Here is a 17,027-nt window from a genome sequence, read left to right on the forward strand (position 1 = left end):
CTAAGCAAAAAAAAAAAAAAAAGGTCATGAAGAACCTAGGGGTAAGATGGGAATAAAGACACAGACCTACTAGAGAATGGACTTGAGGATATGGGGAGGGGGAAGGGTAAGCTGTGACAAAGTGAGAGTGTGGCATGGACATATATACACTACCAAAGTAAGGTAGATAGCTAGTTGGAAGCAGCCGCATAGCACAGGGAGATCAGCTCGGTGCTTTGTGACCACCTAGAGTGGTGGGATAGGGAGGTTGGGAGGGAGGGAGACACAAGAGGGAAGAGATATGTGAACATATGTATATATATATAACTGATTCACTTTGTTGTAAAGCAGAAACTAACACACCATTGTAAAGCAATTATACTCCAATAAAGTTGTTAAAACAAAATTCTTGCTATAGCACTCTGTAATTGCAGATTGTGATAATGCAGGCTGAATTACTTCTGTTCAGATATATAAATGAAAATAATTGTGCTAGAGCTTATTTTAAATTTTTCTTCAAAATGTACTTCAAGGTGGTTTTCATATTGCTTCTATAATAGGCATAGGAACAAAAAAATTAAAGTGATATACAGTGCTGAAAGAGAAGACATAAAGACAGTACGGTACACATGTTATAAGTCAAAAGTTGGGGTTGCTTAATGGAATTGAAGCTATGACCTCAAAACATAACTCCCAATGGGGACAGGTTCAGGGAGAAATGAGCCAGGAAAGGCACTGCTCTGTCAATTCTGCCTCCTCTGCCCCAGATTCTTATGACTTCTGCTCCACAACTTCCTCCCTGTAATCTTCCTTTCTACAAATGAGGACAGTTCAGATGCCTCACAAAAAAACAGAAAGGTGAGTAGAAGCTTGGGGTTTTCTACTCAGCACTGCCAGCAGTATGTGCTACTTCTGCAATTTGTAAGCTAGAGTCATAATTACAGCCGTGGCACAATGAGGTCATATAGAGCAGAAACGCAAATGTTTCCAAACTATCAAGTTGTACCAAGGTCCATTAAAGCATTGGCCCTAATCGTAAAGCCTTTGTAGTCTAGAGAAAAGAGTATTGTGCCAGATATCATGAATATGTTTGACTCTGAGAAAGCAATTTGATTCTCTAGCTTCACTTACCTGCTCTGCTAATTCCAGGGTTATAAAGAATATTAAAGGAGATACTGAAGAGACTCTGAGTAAAATAATAGAAATGTAAAGTTTTATTATCACTATAGATCCACACTTTCTACAATGAAGAAAGGTCTCAGATACCACTAGCTTCTGGGTAATAGATCTGATTTCCTTATGCATTTATTATTGACCTTTACTTTTATCCCTCCCATCCTCCCTTACTCTCTTCCTTTCTTCTCTCCCTCTTAGTTGTTCCCATTGAATGAAAACAAAAAAAGCATATTTACCACTGACTTACTAATACCTAATTTATTTCCAATATGTTTTCTCCATTGGTAATATTTATCCTTAAAGGGAGAAGGAGAAGGACAGAGACAAAACAAAAGATTCAAAAGCAAACACAGAACAGACCTCATCCCTGTCACTTCCTTTTTGGGAATGCTGGGGAGCAAAGACTATATCCTTTTCAAGGTCACTCAATGTTTGTTATCATTGGTTTGAAGCATGATAGCCTCCTGCTCCCTGATGCTTTTTTAAGTTTAAATTAGTTTCCAATAAAGATGCTCTTGCACCTTGCAGGAGGAAAGCATTGTTTTTAATACACTGGTAACTAATGCTTCCGGTCCTTGGGGAGTTTCAAAGGACCTCAAAGGCGATAGGTTCTCTACCCGGGAGCAAAGAAGACATTACAGCTAGTACTGGAAGATTTAATAGGTGTCATAATTTATCATGTAAACTGAAAAGTGTTTCTTAATTAAGTGCGTACGTTAATGAATTTTTTAATTTGATCCCTGTAAGTACCTTGCTATACTAATTGCAATATTCTACACATTAGTCATCCGCTGTTGCCCTTGGCTATTTTCTACTCTGAGAGGAAGAGAAAGAGAGCTTTTCAGTTAAAGTTCATTTAACTCTTTCCACCCAACAAATTAGATTTAGTCTTACACAGGAGTGACAGCTGTGGTTCAATTTCACTGAGCTTTCAGAGTTCTTGTAGGTAGGAACCAGCTTAAATTCTGTTATTTTTCAAATAATAGAAAGCTGGGATAACTGCTCAGTAACTGAGGCCCTGCACTTTCCCAAGGGGGCACTCTCTTTGGTTCTCCCAAGGTTGAAGAGGTTTACATGAGCTAAGGTGAAGCGAGGGGCCACATCTTCTTCTGTTTTGCTGTGAATCCTCTACAGTGTGATTAATGCAGGGCTGGAATTTGTACAATACTTCCCAAACTAAAAAAAATTGAGGGGAAAAATAAAACTTGGGCATATCTACTCAACTGGATATTAATTGATGATGAATGAAGCATTATTTTAAGAAAAGTGCTTATGATATAATGTGAAGTCCAAAAGCACAACATAACATTATGGTACAATATTATTACAACTATGAAAAACAAACAAAAAATGTTCACAGGGAAAACTATTTGGCAAATAATATGCTCAGTCATTACAGTGATTGTCTTCTGGTCATATGGTTATGGCTAATTAACTTTTTTCTTTTTCTGCATTTCTGTACTTTCCAAATGTAATGCTCATGTGTTATCTAATATGGAAAATCTCTTTATTTTCAAAGGACTGGTATAATAGTATTCTGTGAGAGGACTTTGGCTTCAGACTTTATTTTAGTGAAAAAAACTCTTTATTTAAATAGATATTATATAGATTTTTAAATTTTTTTATGTTCAAATTTATTCACAGTTGAGTTAACAGAAAACCTCCAGTTACAAGGTGTTATTAAAGAAAGATTAAAAACAACAAACCTCCAGTAGTTGGCATTTCTCTTTAAATTAAACTATTGGATTATTCAGGAGGAAGTAACCATACTGTAAGAAATTTTATTCGGTTTTCTTGAATTTAGAGACACACTTTTCTCTTTTATGTGCTATCTACAATAGCTGATTTATAATATTGGGCTGCATAAGACTATCAACAAATTAAGAACATGAAGAAAATGTCATTTAATTGACACAGGTATCAGTGCCTTACTTTTGATACATTTATAGTTGACAAAGAACTTTTGTACTCAGGAGACCTCAGCTTGAATCCTAGCTCTTATATGTTTAGTGATGGACTTTTTATAAAAGGCATTTAGGGACTTCCCTGGAGGTCCAGTGGTTAAGACTTCGCCTTCCAATGCAGGGGGTGCAGGTTCAATCCCTGGCTGGAGAGCTAAGATCCCACATGCCTTGCGACCAAAAAACCAAAACATAAAACATAAGCAATATTGTAACAAATTCAATAAAAACTTTAAAAATGGTCCACATCAAAAAAAAAAGGAATTTAAACTGGAACTCTGCTAATATATCAAATGAACAAAGCTGCCAAATGAAAGGCAGGATGCTGAGTTAAATTTGAATTTCAGATAAATAGCAAATGATTTTTTAATGTATGTATGTTGTATTATTTGCTGAATCTGGCAACCCTTACAAATGAAGGAATTAGAATCAACTAGACAATTTTTGTTTGTTTGTTTAATACCCATGTTCCTAATCCAGAATTTTATTATCCAGGGGTTGGGGCCCACTTATCTAAAAATAAAAAATCCTTACTCCAAGTGATTGCCCATAAGGACTGCAAAATCTAGGATTTGGAAATTACTGTTCTACCAGTACTGCTGTACCACTCACACTTTAATGTGTCTAAAAATCAATCACCTTAGGATCTTGTTCCAGTGTAAATTCTCATTTGAGAGGGAGGGTTGGGAGTTGAGGTTCTACTTTCTTCCAAGCTCCAGGGTGATGCTGATGCTGTTAGTCCTTAGACCAAATTTCAATTAGCAAGAGTTTAGATGACTTCTGATGTTTCTGTTAGGTTTCAAATTTGTTGATTCTATGATTATTTTTTTACACGTATTACATCATTTCATTAAAATTTCGTTTTCAAAAAAGTGACAAATTTTAATGTACTGTAATTCTTACTAGTAGATTGGAACTCAGACAATTCAGTATGGCATCGTAAGGTCAGATTTGCATTGTTATTCTCGTCTTGACCAGAATGGTCAGTTTGTAACAATATAAGTCCATCAGGAACTTCAGAACTATATATCATTTTCACTTAAGAGAGTTGTTTCTTATCCATTTATTCATTTAATGAGTATTTATTGAAACCCTACTATGTGCCAGCACTGTTGTTCAACAAGAAAATTCATCAGAGAAGTCAATGAGTTTAAGGTGGGAATTTGTCTATGTTTCTGACCTTGTAATCCCATCACTCTTTCCCATCATCTTGATGGTCATCTTGGTCTCTCCTCAGAGCCCTTGTGTTGGAGCTTCCTTTTCCTCTGGATCTTTTTATGGTTGGCTTCGGCTCCTTCTCATCACTGAAATCTCAGGTCCCAATGTCAGCTTTTTAGAGAGGGTTTCTCTGACCTTTTTTTAAAAAAGTCAATACCATACCCCTCACTTTTTTATGATATTACCATGTTTTATGATCTGAAATTCTCCTATTTACTTATTTATGCATGTGTATATTTATGTATCCATGTATGCATGTATGTATTATTTCCTGTACCCCACCCTGCTAGCATGTGACGCTTGTGAATAGCAACTTTGTATGCTTTGTACATGTGATACTCCACAAGTACTTGTGGATTAGATGAGTTCCTTTTCTTTAAACCCCAAATTAACTGAAATTTACATTTATGTAAATAGAAGTAAAACCTTCAATAACAATAAGGCAATTTTTGTGAGAGTTTTGTTTCTTTACTCAAATCCATCTGGAACCTCCAATAAGCATCTAATTCATTGCCTCACATTGGGAATTTGGATATATATTATTATTAGGGCCATATACAAACAGAATTTATATTAATTGGCTTCTATATTCCTAATGCCATTCCAATTATTTTCTGATATTTTTCTAAATATTTCTAGAAATAGTGAGGAAATTTCAATGTAAGCCAACATAGACGTAAAATTTTTTTCTTTATACCAAAACGACAATAATTAGATGTGGTAGAACAGAGAAATGGAGAGAGAAAGAGCAAGAGAGCAACAGTGAGAGATAAAGATAGCAGTCCAACATCATTGACAACTCTCATTTTTAAATGGCAAAAATGGAAAAGTAAAAAAAGCAGTCTCAGTAAGTGCAGTAAAGCAATGCATAGCCTAATTTTCATTTGAGAGTTTGTTCAACAGTTACATATATGTTTTACAGAGTGCAAAACGTCACCTTACACTTTCTGTGTCATGCATTTGGACATTAATGAGTATCTCTGGAATTAAAGCTATGGGTTTCATAATTAACTGACTAGACTAAAAAATCCCCTCATTATAATTTAGGCTGTAATATATGGCAGTCAGATTCCTAATTCACTCCCACTGTCACTTAATCAGAATCTCAAATCCTGACCAGCAAACTCCAGAAGCTATTGGCCTAATTATTGACCAGGCCACCAAGACTCACAAGGAATCAGCCAGCATACTCTGGACAGCTGAAACCTCCATTATCAGTGTCTTCCAACTGTGCTCTGAATACATTATTGATTCTTTTCGCTGGAAGTTCTCCTAACAAGCTTATGTGTGCAATTAAGTGGATTACATGGAATGTGTTAAACAGTCTAAGAACTTCTTAGGCTGGAAAGTCTTTGAGCATCAACACTGATTCACTCACTCAACTCATCCACTCACAGTCAGGACATAGGAAATTAATAGCAACCCATATAACATCCTGTACTTTGTGGGAGAGAAGCACTTCATGTGGGTGGCTATCTCTTGCTCTGAAAATAATTCAAACAGTTTTGCTTATAACTCTCTATTGTAATATATGAAAAATAACCTGACACCATTGTCTATTGTGGTGTCACAATAGACATGCAGCAACTAAATCCTTACTATTTTTGTTTTCATTTTAAAAGTTTATACGATCCAGGTATTTGATGTTCAGCATGGTGCCTGCTCAAAAACCTTTTTTCTCTTTGTTTTCCAAATATTTTAATAAATACTTTCACCCATTTCTGTAGGTAATCGCACAGTATATATCGGTAGACTAATTAGGTAGTATCAACATTAGAATTATGTGGAGAAAGCCTCACTGACACACATATCTAAGTCTTTAACAGGATCCATATAAAGTATAAGATTTTTCAGCATTTTCAGGAACAATAACAATGCCTAGGAAAACAGAACTTTGATGCATACCCTAAGCTGCTGTTGTTATTAAATGTAATTATAAGACAGAAAAGAAGCCACTGAGAATATAATGAAGTAGTTATTAGTGCTATGTTAACGCACTGCTACTCTTTTTATGAGCTTTGCTGAAAGAGTAAGAAGCATAGTAACTGTAGCTGACTTGAAGCTCCTTAGAAAAAAAGAAGCCCTGAGAAAAATATTGTAACTTCTTTTTAGTTTACTTTTAGTTATAAGTGAAATGGCATGATACGTGATGAAAAACCAAGAAGATATTAGAATGATAAATAATAACAGTGTCAACCATATTACAGTCCAATATCTAAGATCTACTACTTGAGCACTAGTTGCTATTGGAAAACACAGGACTGAGAGACAAACCCAAATATAGTCTTATGATTTAATGTTGTAACTAGGGGGTAGCCCTTTCTCTTACTACCAGACCACATAAAGACTGACTATGCTATTGGTGACTAATAGCTTCCCTTCCCTGGTTCTCTGAACAATCAAGTATTAAGACAGTAAAAGAATCAGATTCTTCCCTCACCTATTCAGAAAACTCTTATTTGGTATTCCTTTAGTTATCTTCAGTATCTGGTGTAAATATGCCCTGTTTAGAAAACCAGAATTAAGGATAAAAATTAATATCAAATAGGCTTTTCTTGATAATCACTTTTGTATATAAGTCTAATAGAATAACTGGTCTTGGTATCATTTTTTTAAATTAATTCTCAATTTTATTTTATTTTTGGTTTAAAAGAAGATGACTTCCAGAAGAGAAAGACAAATACCATATGATATCACTTATATGTGGAATCTAAAATATGACACAAATGAACTTATCTAAAAGAAAAAAAAACAGACTCACAGACATAGAGAACAGGCTTGTGGTTGCCAAGTGTTGCAGGGCAGGGTTGGACTGGGAGATTGGCACGAGCAGATGCAAACTATTATATAGAGAATGGATAAACAGCAAGGCTCTATTGTTTAGCACAGGGAACTATATTCAATATCTTGTAATAAACCATAATGGAAAGAATATGAAAAAGGATATATATACATATATATACTATATATATATAACTGAATCACTTTGCTGTATGCCAGACTAACACAATATTGTAAATCAACTATATTTCAATTAAAAAAAATAAAAGAAGATGACTTCTACTTGAAATAAAAAACGAGAAGTAGGAACTAGAAGAAGTTTAAGCCTACCTTGCCCCACCACTGGACTGCAATCTTTCTTAGGGCAGGAACTAGGTCTATCTTATTCCCCACTATATCCCTTAAGGGAAGATTTTGATACTAGATGAGATTTAAGCAAATAATTTTTTGATAGTATCCTACTATATAGATACAAGTGAAATAAGTCACAGAGATCAGCATTTATAAATCTTTCTTTTATTAACTATGGTTTCCCATTAAATGAAACTCCTGAGAATATTTTGACACAATAAGCTTAAATTATGTGCACTTTTCTGAAAATATATCCAAGTCATCAAGTCAGTTAAAAGCAGTACTTTTAGCGGGGAGCTACAAGATGGCATAAGAGTAAGACGCAGAGATCACCTTCCTCCTCACAAATACATCAGAAATACACCTACGCGTGGAACAACTCCTACAGAACACCTACCGAACGCTGGCAGAAGACCTCAGACCTCCCAAAAGGCAAGAAAGTTCCACGTACCTGGGTAGGGCAAAAGAAAAAATAATAAACAGAGAGGGACCTGCAACAGTGGAAGGGAGCTGTCAAGGAGGGAAGGTTTCCACACACTAGGAAGTCCCTTCGCGGGCGGAGACTACGGGTGATGGAGGGGGGAAATGTTGGAGCCACGGAGGAGCGTGCAGCAACAGGGGTGCGGAGGGCAAGGTGGAGAAATACCTACACAGAGGATCAGGGCCGACCGGCACTCACCAGCCCGAGAGGCTTGTCTGCTCACCCGCCGGGGTGGGCAGGGCTGGGAGCTGAGGCTTGGGCTTGGGCTTGGGCTTCGGTTGGATCCCAGGGAGAGGACTGGGGTTGGCTCCGTGAACACAGCCTGAAGGGTGCTAGTGTGCCACAGCTAGCCGGAAGGGAGTCCCGGAAAAAGTCTGGAGCTGCCGAAGAGGCAAGAGACCATTGTTTTGGGGTGCGCGAGGAGATGGGATTCAGAGCACCACCTAAACGAGCTCCAGAGACGGGCGTGAGCTGCGCGGAACCCAGAGACGGGCATGAAATACTAAGGCTGCTGCTGCAGCCACCAAGTAAGCCTGTGTGCAAGCACAGGTCACTATCCACACTGCCCCTCCCAGGAGCCTGTGCAGCCCGCCACTGCCAGGGTCCCATGATCCACGGACAACTTCCCCAGGAGAACAAATGACGTGCCTCAGGCTGGTGCAATGTAACGCTGGCCTCTGCTGCCGAGCCCCGCACTCCATACCCCTCCCTCCCCCAGGCCTGAGTGAGCCAGAGCCCCCGAATCAGCTGCTCCTTTAACCCCGTCCTGTCTGAGCAAAGAACAGACACCCTCAGGTGACCTACACGCAGAGGTGGGGCCAAATCCAAAGCTGAAGTCCGGGAGCTGTGCGAACAAAGAAGAGAAAGGGAAATCTCTCTCAGCAGCCTCAGGAGCAGGGGATTAAAACTTCACAATCAACTTGATGTACCCTGCATCTGTGGAATACCTGAATAGACAATGAATCATCCCAAATTGAGGAGGTGGACTTTGGGAGCAATGATATATATATATTTTGCCCTTTTTCTCTTTTTGTGAGTGTGTATGTGTATGCTTCCATGTGTGATTTTGTCTGTATACCTTTGCTTTAATGGTTTGTCCTAGGGGTTCTGTCTGTTTTTTCTTTTTCTTTTTCTTTTTTAAGTATAGTTTTTAGCACTTGTTATCATTGGTGGATTTGTTTTTTGGTTTGGTTGTTCTTTCTTTCTTTTATTACTTTTAATTTATTTTAATAATTATTTTTTATTTTAACGTTATTTTATTTTATTATACTTTATTTTATTTTATCTTCTTCTTTCTTTCTTTCTTTTTTATCGCCCCTTCATTCTGAGCCATGTGGATGACAGGCTCTTAGTGCTCCATTCAGGTGTCAGGGCTGTGCCTCTGAGGTGGGAGAGCCAACTTCAGGACACTGGTCCACAAGAGACCTCCCAGCTCCATGTAATATCAAACGGTGAAAATCTCCCAGAGATCTCAATCTCAACGCCAAGACCCAACTACAGTCAACGACCAGCAACCTAGAGTGCTGGACAACCAATGCCAAACAACTAGCAACACAGGAACAAAACCCCATGCATTAGCACAGAGGATGCCTAAAACCATAATAGGGCCATAGACACCCCAAAACACACCACCAGACGTGGACCTGCCAACCAGAAACACAAGATCCAGCCTCATCCACCAGAACACACACACTAGTCCCCTACACCAGAAGCCTACACAACTCACTGAACCAACCTTAGCCACTGGGGACAGACACCAAAAACAATGGGAACTACGAATGTGCAGCCTGCGAAAAGGAGACCCCAAACACAGTAAGATAAGCAAAATGAGAAGACAGAAAAACACACAGCAGATGAAGGAGCAAGGCAAAAACCCACCAGACCTAACAAACGAAGAGGAAAGAGGCAGTATACCTGAAAAAGAATTCAGAATAATGATAGTAAAGATATCCAAAATCTTGGAAATAGAAAGGAGAAAATACAAGAAATGTTTAACAAGGACCTAGAAGAACTAAAGAGAAAACAAACAATGATGAACAACACAATAAATGAAATTAAAAATACTCTAGAAGGGATCAATAGCAGAATAACTGAGGCAGAAGAATGGATAAGTGACTTGGAAGACAAAATAGTGGAAATAACTATTGCAGAGCAGAATAAAGAAAAAAGAATGAAAAGAATTGAGGAGAGTTTCAGAGACCTCTGCGACAACATTAAATGCACCAACATTCTTATTATAGGGGTTCCAGAAGAAGAAGAGAAACAGAAAGGGACTGAGAAAATACTTGAAGAGATTATAATTGAAAACTTCCCTAATATGCGAAAGGAAATAGTTAATCAAGTCCAGGAAGCACAGAGAGTCCCATACAGGATAAATCCAAGGAGAAAGACATATTGATCAAAATATCAAAATTTAAATAGACACAAAAAAATAGTAAAAGCACCAAGGGAAAAACAACAAATAACACACAAGGGAATCCCTATAAGGTTAATAGCTGATCTTTCAGCAGAAAATCTGCAAGCCAGAAGGGAGTGGCAGGACATATATAAAGTGATGAAGGAGAAAAACCTACGACCAAGAATACTCTAACCAGCAAGGACCTCATTCAGATTTGATGGAGAAACTAAAACCTTAACAGACAAGCAAAAGCTAAGAGAATTCAGCACCACCAAACCAGGTTTACAACAAATGCTAAAGGAACTTCTCTAGGAAGGAAACATGAGAGAAGGAAAAGACCTACAATAACAAACCCAAAACAATTAAAAAAATGGTAATAGGAACATACATAATGATAATTACCATAAGTGTAAATGGATTAAATGTTCCAACCAAAAGACATAGACTGGCTGAATGGATACAAAAACAAGACCCATATATATGCTGTCTATAAGAGACCCACCTGAGACCTAGGGACACATAGAGTCTGAAAGTGAGAGGATGGAAAAAGATATTCCATGCAAATGGAAATCAAAAGAAACCTGGAGTAGCAATTCTCATATCAGACAAAATAGACTTTAAAAGAAAGACTATTACAAGAAACAAAGAAGGGCACTACATGATCAAGGGATCAATCCAAGAAGATATAACAATTGTAAATATTTATGCACCCAACATAGGAGCACCTCAATACATAAGGCAAATACTAACAGCCATAAAAGGGGAAATTGACAATAACAAAATCATAGTAGGGGACTTTAACACCACACTTTCACCAATGGACAGATCATCCAAAATGAAAATAAATAAGGAAACACAAGCTTTAAATGATACATTAAACAAGATGGACTTAATTGATATTTATAGGACATTCCATCCAAAAACAACAGAATACACTTTCTTCTCAAGTGCTCATGGAACATTCTCCAGGATAGATCATATCTTGGGTCACAAATCAAACCTTGGTAAATTTAAGAAAACTGAAATCATATCAAGTATCTTCTCTGACCACATGCTATAAGACTAGATATCACTTACAGGAAAAAATCTGTAAAAAATACAAAGACATGGAGGTTAAACAACACGCTACTTAATAAACAAGAGATCACTGAAGAAATCAAAGAGGAAATCAAAAAATACCTAGAAACAAATGATAATAAAAACATGATGATCAAAAACCTATTTGATGCAGCAAAAGCAGTTCTAAGAGGGAAGTTTACAGCAATACAATCCTACCTTAAAAAACAAGAAACACTCAAACAACCTAAACTTACACCTAAAGCAATTAGGGAAAGAAGAACAAAAAAAACCCAAAGTTAGCAGAAGGAAAGAAATAATAAAAATCAGATCACAAATAAATGAAAAAGAAATTAAGGAAACAATAGCAAAGATCAATAAAACTAAAAGCTGGTTCTTTGAGAAGATAAACAAAATTGATAAACCATTAGCCAGACTCATCAAGAAAAAAAGGGAGAAGACTCAAATCAATAGAATTAGAAATGAAAAAGGAGAAGTAACAACTGACACTGCAGAAATACAAAGGATCATAAGAGATTACTACAAGCAACTCTATGCCAATAAAATGGACAACCTGGAAGAAATGGAAAAATTCTTAGAAATGCACAACCTTCCGAGACTGAACCAGGAAGAAACAGAAAATGTGAACAGACCAATCACAAGCACTGAAATTGAAACTGTGATTAAAAATCTTCCAACAAACAAAAGCCCAGGACCAGATGGCTTCACAGGCGAATTCTATCAAACATTTAGAGAAGAGCTAACACCTATCCTTCTCAAACTCTTCCAAAATATACCAGAGGGAGGGACACTCCCAAACTCATTCTACGAGGCCACCATGACCCTGATACCAAAACCAGACAAAGATGTGACAAAGAGAGAAGACTACAGGCCAATATCACTGATACAAATAGATGCAAAAATCCTCAACAAAATACTAACAAACAGAATCCAACAGCACATTAAAAGGATCATGTACCATGATCAAGTGGGGTTTATCCCAGGAATGTAAGGATTCTTCAATATACACAAATCAATCAATGTGATACACCATATTAACAAACTGAAGGAGAAAAACCATATGATCATCTCAATAGATGCAGAGAAAATTTCAACAAAATTCAACACCCATTTATGATAAAATCCCTCCAGAAAGTTGGCATAGAGAGAACATTCCTCAACATAATAAAGACCATATATGACAAACCCACAGCCAACATCGTCCTCAATGGTGAAAAACTGAAATCATTTCCACTAAGATCAGGAATAAGACAAGGTTGCCCACTCTCACCACTATTATTCAACAAAGTTTTGAAAGTTTTAGGTATGGCAATCAGAGAAGAAAAATAAATAAAAGGAATCCAAATCGTATAAGAAGAAGTAAAGCTGTCACTGTTTGCAGATGATATGATATTATACATTGAGAATAGTAAAGATGCTACCAGAATATTATTAGAGCTAATCAATGAATTTGGTAAAGTGACAGAATATAACATTAATGCACAGAAATCTCTTGCATTCCTATACATTAATGATGAAAAGTCTGAAAGTGAAACTAAGAAACACTCCCATTTACCATTGCAAGAAAAAGAATAAAATATCTAGGAATAAACCTATCTAAGGAGACAAAAGACCTGTATGCAGAAAATTATAAGACACTGATGAAAGAAATTAAACTTGATACAAATAGATGGAGAAATATACCATGTTCTTGGATTGGAAGAATCAGCATTGTGAAAATGACTTTACTACGCAAAGCAATCTACAGATTCAATGCAATCCCTTTCAAACTACCACTGGCATTTTTCACAGAACTAGAACCAAAAAATTCACAATTTGTATGGAAACACAAAAGACCCCGAATAGCCAAAGCAATCTTGAGAAAGAAAAACAGAGCTGGAGGAATCAGGCTCCCAGACTTCAGACTATACTACAAAGCTAAAGTAATCAAGACAGTATGGTACTGGCACAAAAACAGAAATGTAGATCAATGGAACAGGATAGAAAGCCCACAGATAAACCCATGCACATATGGTCACCTTATCTTTGATAATGGAGGCAAAAATATACAGTGGTGAAAAGACAGCCTCTTCAATAAGTGGTGCTGGGAAAACTGGACAGCTACATGTAAAAGAATGAAATTAGAACCCTCCCTAACACCATACACAAAAATAAACTCCAAATGGATTAAAGGCCTAAATGTAAGGCCAGACACTATCAAACTCTTAGTGGAAAACATAGGCAGAACACTCTATGACATAAATCACAGCAAGATCCTTTTTGACCCACCTCCTAGAGAAATGGAAATAAAAACAAAAATAAACAAATGGGACCTAATGAAACTTAAAAGCTTTTGCACATCAAAGGAAACCATAAACAAGACAAGAAGACAACCCTCAGAATGGGAGAAAATATTTGTAAATGAAGCACCTGACAAAGGATTAATCTCCAAAATGTACCAGCAGCTCATGCAGCTCAATATCAAAAAAACAACCAACCCAATCCAAAAATGGGCTGACGACCTAATATACATATCTCCAAAGAAGATATACAGATTGCCAACAAACACATGAAAGAATGGTCAACATCATTAATCATTAGAGAAATGCAAATCAAAACTACAATGAGATATCACCTCCCACAACTCAGAATGGTCATCATTAAAAAATTTACAAACAATAATTGCTGGAGAGGGTGTGGAGAAAAGGGAACCCTCTTGCACTGTCGGTGGGAATGTAAACTGATACAGCCACTACGGAGAACAGTAAGGAGGTTCCTTAAACTAATAATAGAACTACCATATGACCTAGCAATCCCACTACTGGGCACATACCCTGAGAAACCATAATTGAAAAAGAGTCATGTACCAAAATTTTCATTGCAGCTCTATTTACAATAGCCCAGAGATGGAAACAACCTAAGTGTCCATCATAGGATGAATAGATAAAGAAGATGTGGCACATATATACAATGGAATATTATTCAGCCATAAAAAGAAATGAAATTGAGGTATTTGTAATGAGGTGGATAGACCTAAAGTCTGTCATACAGAGTGAAGTAAGTCAGAAAGAGAAAGACAAATACCGTATGCTGACACATATATATGGAATCTAAAAAAAAAAAAAAATGTTCATGAAGAACCTAGGGGCAAGATGGGAATAAAGACACAGACCTCCTAGAAAATGGCCTTGAGGATACGGGGAGGGTGAAGGGTAAGCTGGGACAAAGCGAGCGAGTGAGATGGACATATATACACTACGTATTATAAAATAGATAGCTAGTGGGAAGCCGCCCCATAGTACAGGGAGATCAGCTCAGTGCTTTGTGACCACCTAGAGGGGTGGGATAGGGAGGGAGGGAGGGAGATGCAAGAGGGAAGAGATATGGGGACATTTGTATATATATAACTGATTCACTTTGTTATAAAGCAGAAATGAACATACCATTTTAAAGTAATTATACTCCAATAAAGATGTTTAAAAAAAAAAGAAGTAGTACTTTTAACTGTACTTTTAACTTTTAGCAATATTGATATAAAAAGTGAACAAAATATTGGAAATGAAAGCTTATTGTTAGAGCTAAGTTAGTAATGTAGCTACTTCCACTTACCAGCTAAAATGAAAACCAGGGTTTAGTGGCTTTATTGAATCCCGAGTTTGGAAGGAAATGTATTCAGAGAGTCCTTCTCCCTTTGATTCATGTTAAGAAACCACCTAAGTCACACCAGGGATGTACATCTATTTAAAGTCTTCCGGAAGCATTAGCCAGTATTCCTCAGCACCCACTGTAGGGTCTTTCAAACTATTTTCATAAATCCAGAGTTTACAGAGTTTTGTTGCAACGTCCATAGATCTACATTAGGTGCAAAAAGTAGGCTTTTCACAAGCTGAGTTAACAGTTGCAAGAAAAGTAGATAAAAAGTGTATATTCATGTTTCATACAAAATACATCTGGTCACACATTCTGGTGAAAAGTCCAAAATCAACTTTCACTCTTCACTCATTACCTGTGGGACACAAAGGAAGTCACAACCTCTGGGAATATTATTCTCCTCATGTGCAAGATGGTGATAGTCATATACCCAACTAATGGATCAGTATGAGGATAAAATGAGGTAATATATGAAAAGAATTTAGCACACGGCCTGGCATGAGGTCATATCTCAATATAAATTGGTAATAATTATTTTATTTATAATTTATGATTATCTTATGACTAACTTCTAAAATTTGTATTTGATAGATTTCTCAGAAGTTATTTCTCTGTATATTTCAAGTCAACTTTTATTTGTTCCATATTACATAGGGATTATGAGAATTGAAAAATGAAAACTTTCATCATCTTGAGGCTGTTTTGGAGAAAATAAATTACATTTATGGTTGTTGATACTGTGATATATCAGCACTGATACAAAAAATGGCCTTAATTTCCCAGTGGCTTGACTAAAGTCCAGACTGGTTTCTTCCTGACTACAGGTCCCTGGCCTCTTTTCTTAGAGCATTTATTTACAACTTGTCATTGTAAATTCTTTTTCTTGGTCTTTTAGGTGCAGATCTTCTCTCAGCCTCTTGCCAGTTTTCCAATCCAAGAATGTCTCAAGAACTTGTGGCCATCCCTTTGAAATGCAATCATAAAGAAAGATAGGGCTCCTATCTGTCAGTCTCTGGGAGAGCAGGGACTCATAAGCACTAATTAGCAAACATGGATGGCCTAATCACTTTGACTAACCTCCCCCTAATAGCCTCCTGGACTTTTCCATTAGCTTACCCCATGCGTACAAACATTTTTGCCTTTTGTTTCAAAGGAGTTGAGTTCAATCTCTCTTTTTGAGATATTTTTGACCCCTATTGCAATTGTCTTCAATAAAGTCTTCCTTGCCTGTTTAACTCCATGCAGTGCCATTTTTCTTTAAAAGTGCCCTGAAGAACATCTTTCAAACTATATTTTGCAGAAGGGTGATAAAATCAGATTTTAAAGCTCTAAGTAAAATTGGTTTGACTTTATTATTGTAAAATATATGTCATAAAATTAGAACAAAATATTTCACCCTTGAAAGATATTTCCATTATATAAAATTTTAAAAATCAGGATAGCACAACCAAAAAATGTAGTTGCGAGCAAGGTGTCCTAAGAAAATTTGGCATTATGGGAATTTATCCCACATTCTTTGCATAAATTTTCACTCAGGAATCTGATTTTCTGCAAAGCTACAACAAAGGATACCTGCTAAACTTTAGTCATTTTACTAATAAGGATTTTATTTACCAAAATATATCTTCAATATAGGTAAATATCTTATCTAAAAATAATTTTCTCTCCTTTACTTCTCATTAACAAAAAAGTCAATACTTTCATTTTGTGCCTATGCTATTTTGCTTTTGTTTTATCTTCCCTTTAAATTGTAGCACTATAAGCAAAATCCTTTAAATATACCAGTACCACATGGATAACACAGACACTTCTAGCATTTTACCCCAAATACATTTATTCCCAATTTTCTTAGTGGAGATTATATATAATCTCCAAAATTTGTGGTACAATAAAAAAATCCTCATATTTAGTTCTCATATGCAAAACTTCTTGGCCTTCTCTGGGCCTTTGAGATGAAATTAACAATTGAGTCATA

This window comes from Grampus griseus, assembly GCF_964374135.1.
Source record: "Grampus griseus genome assembly, chromosome: 4".
NCBI lineage: Eukaryota > Metazoa > Chordata > Mammalia > Artiodactyla > Delphinidae > Grampus > Grampus griseus.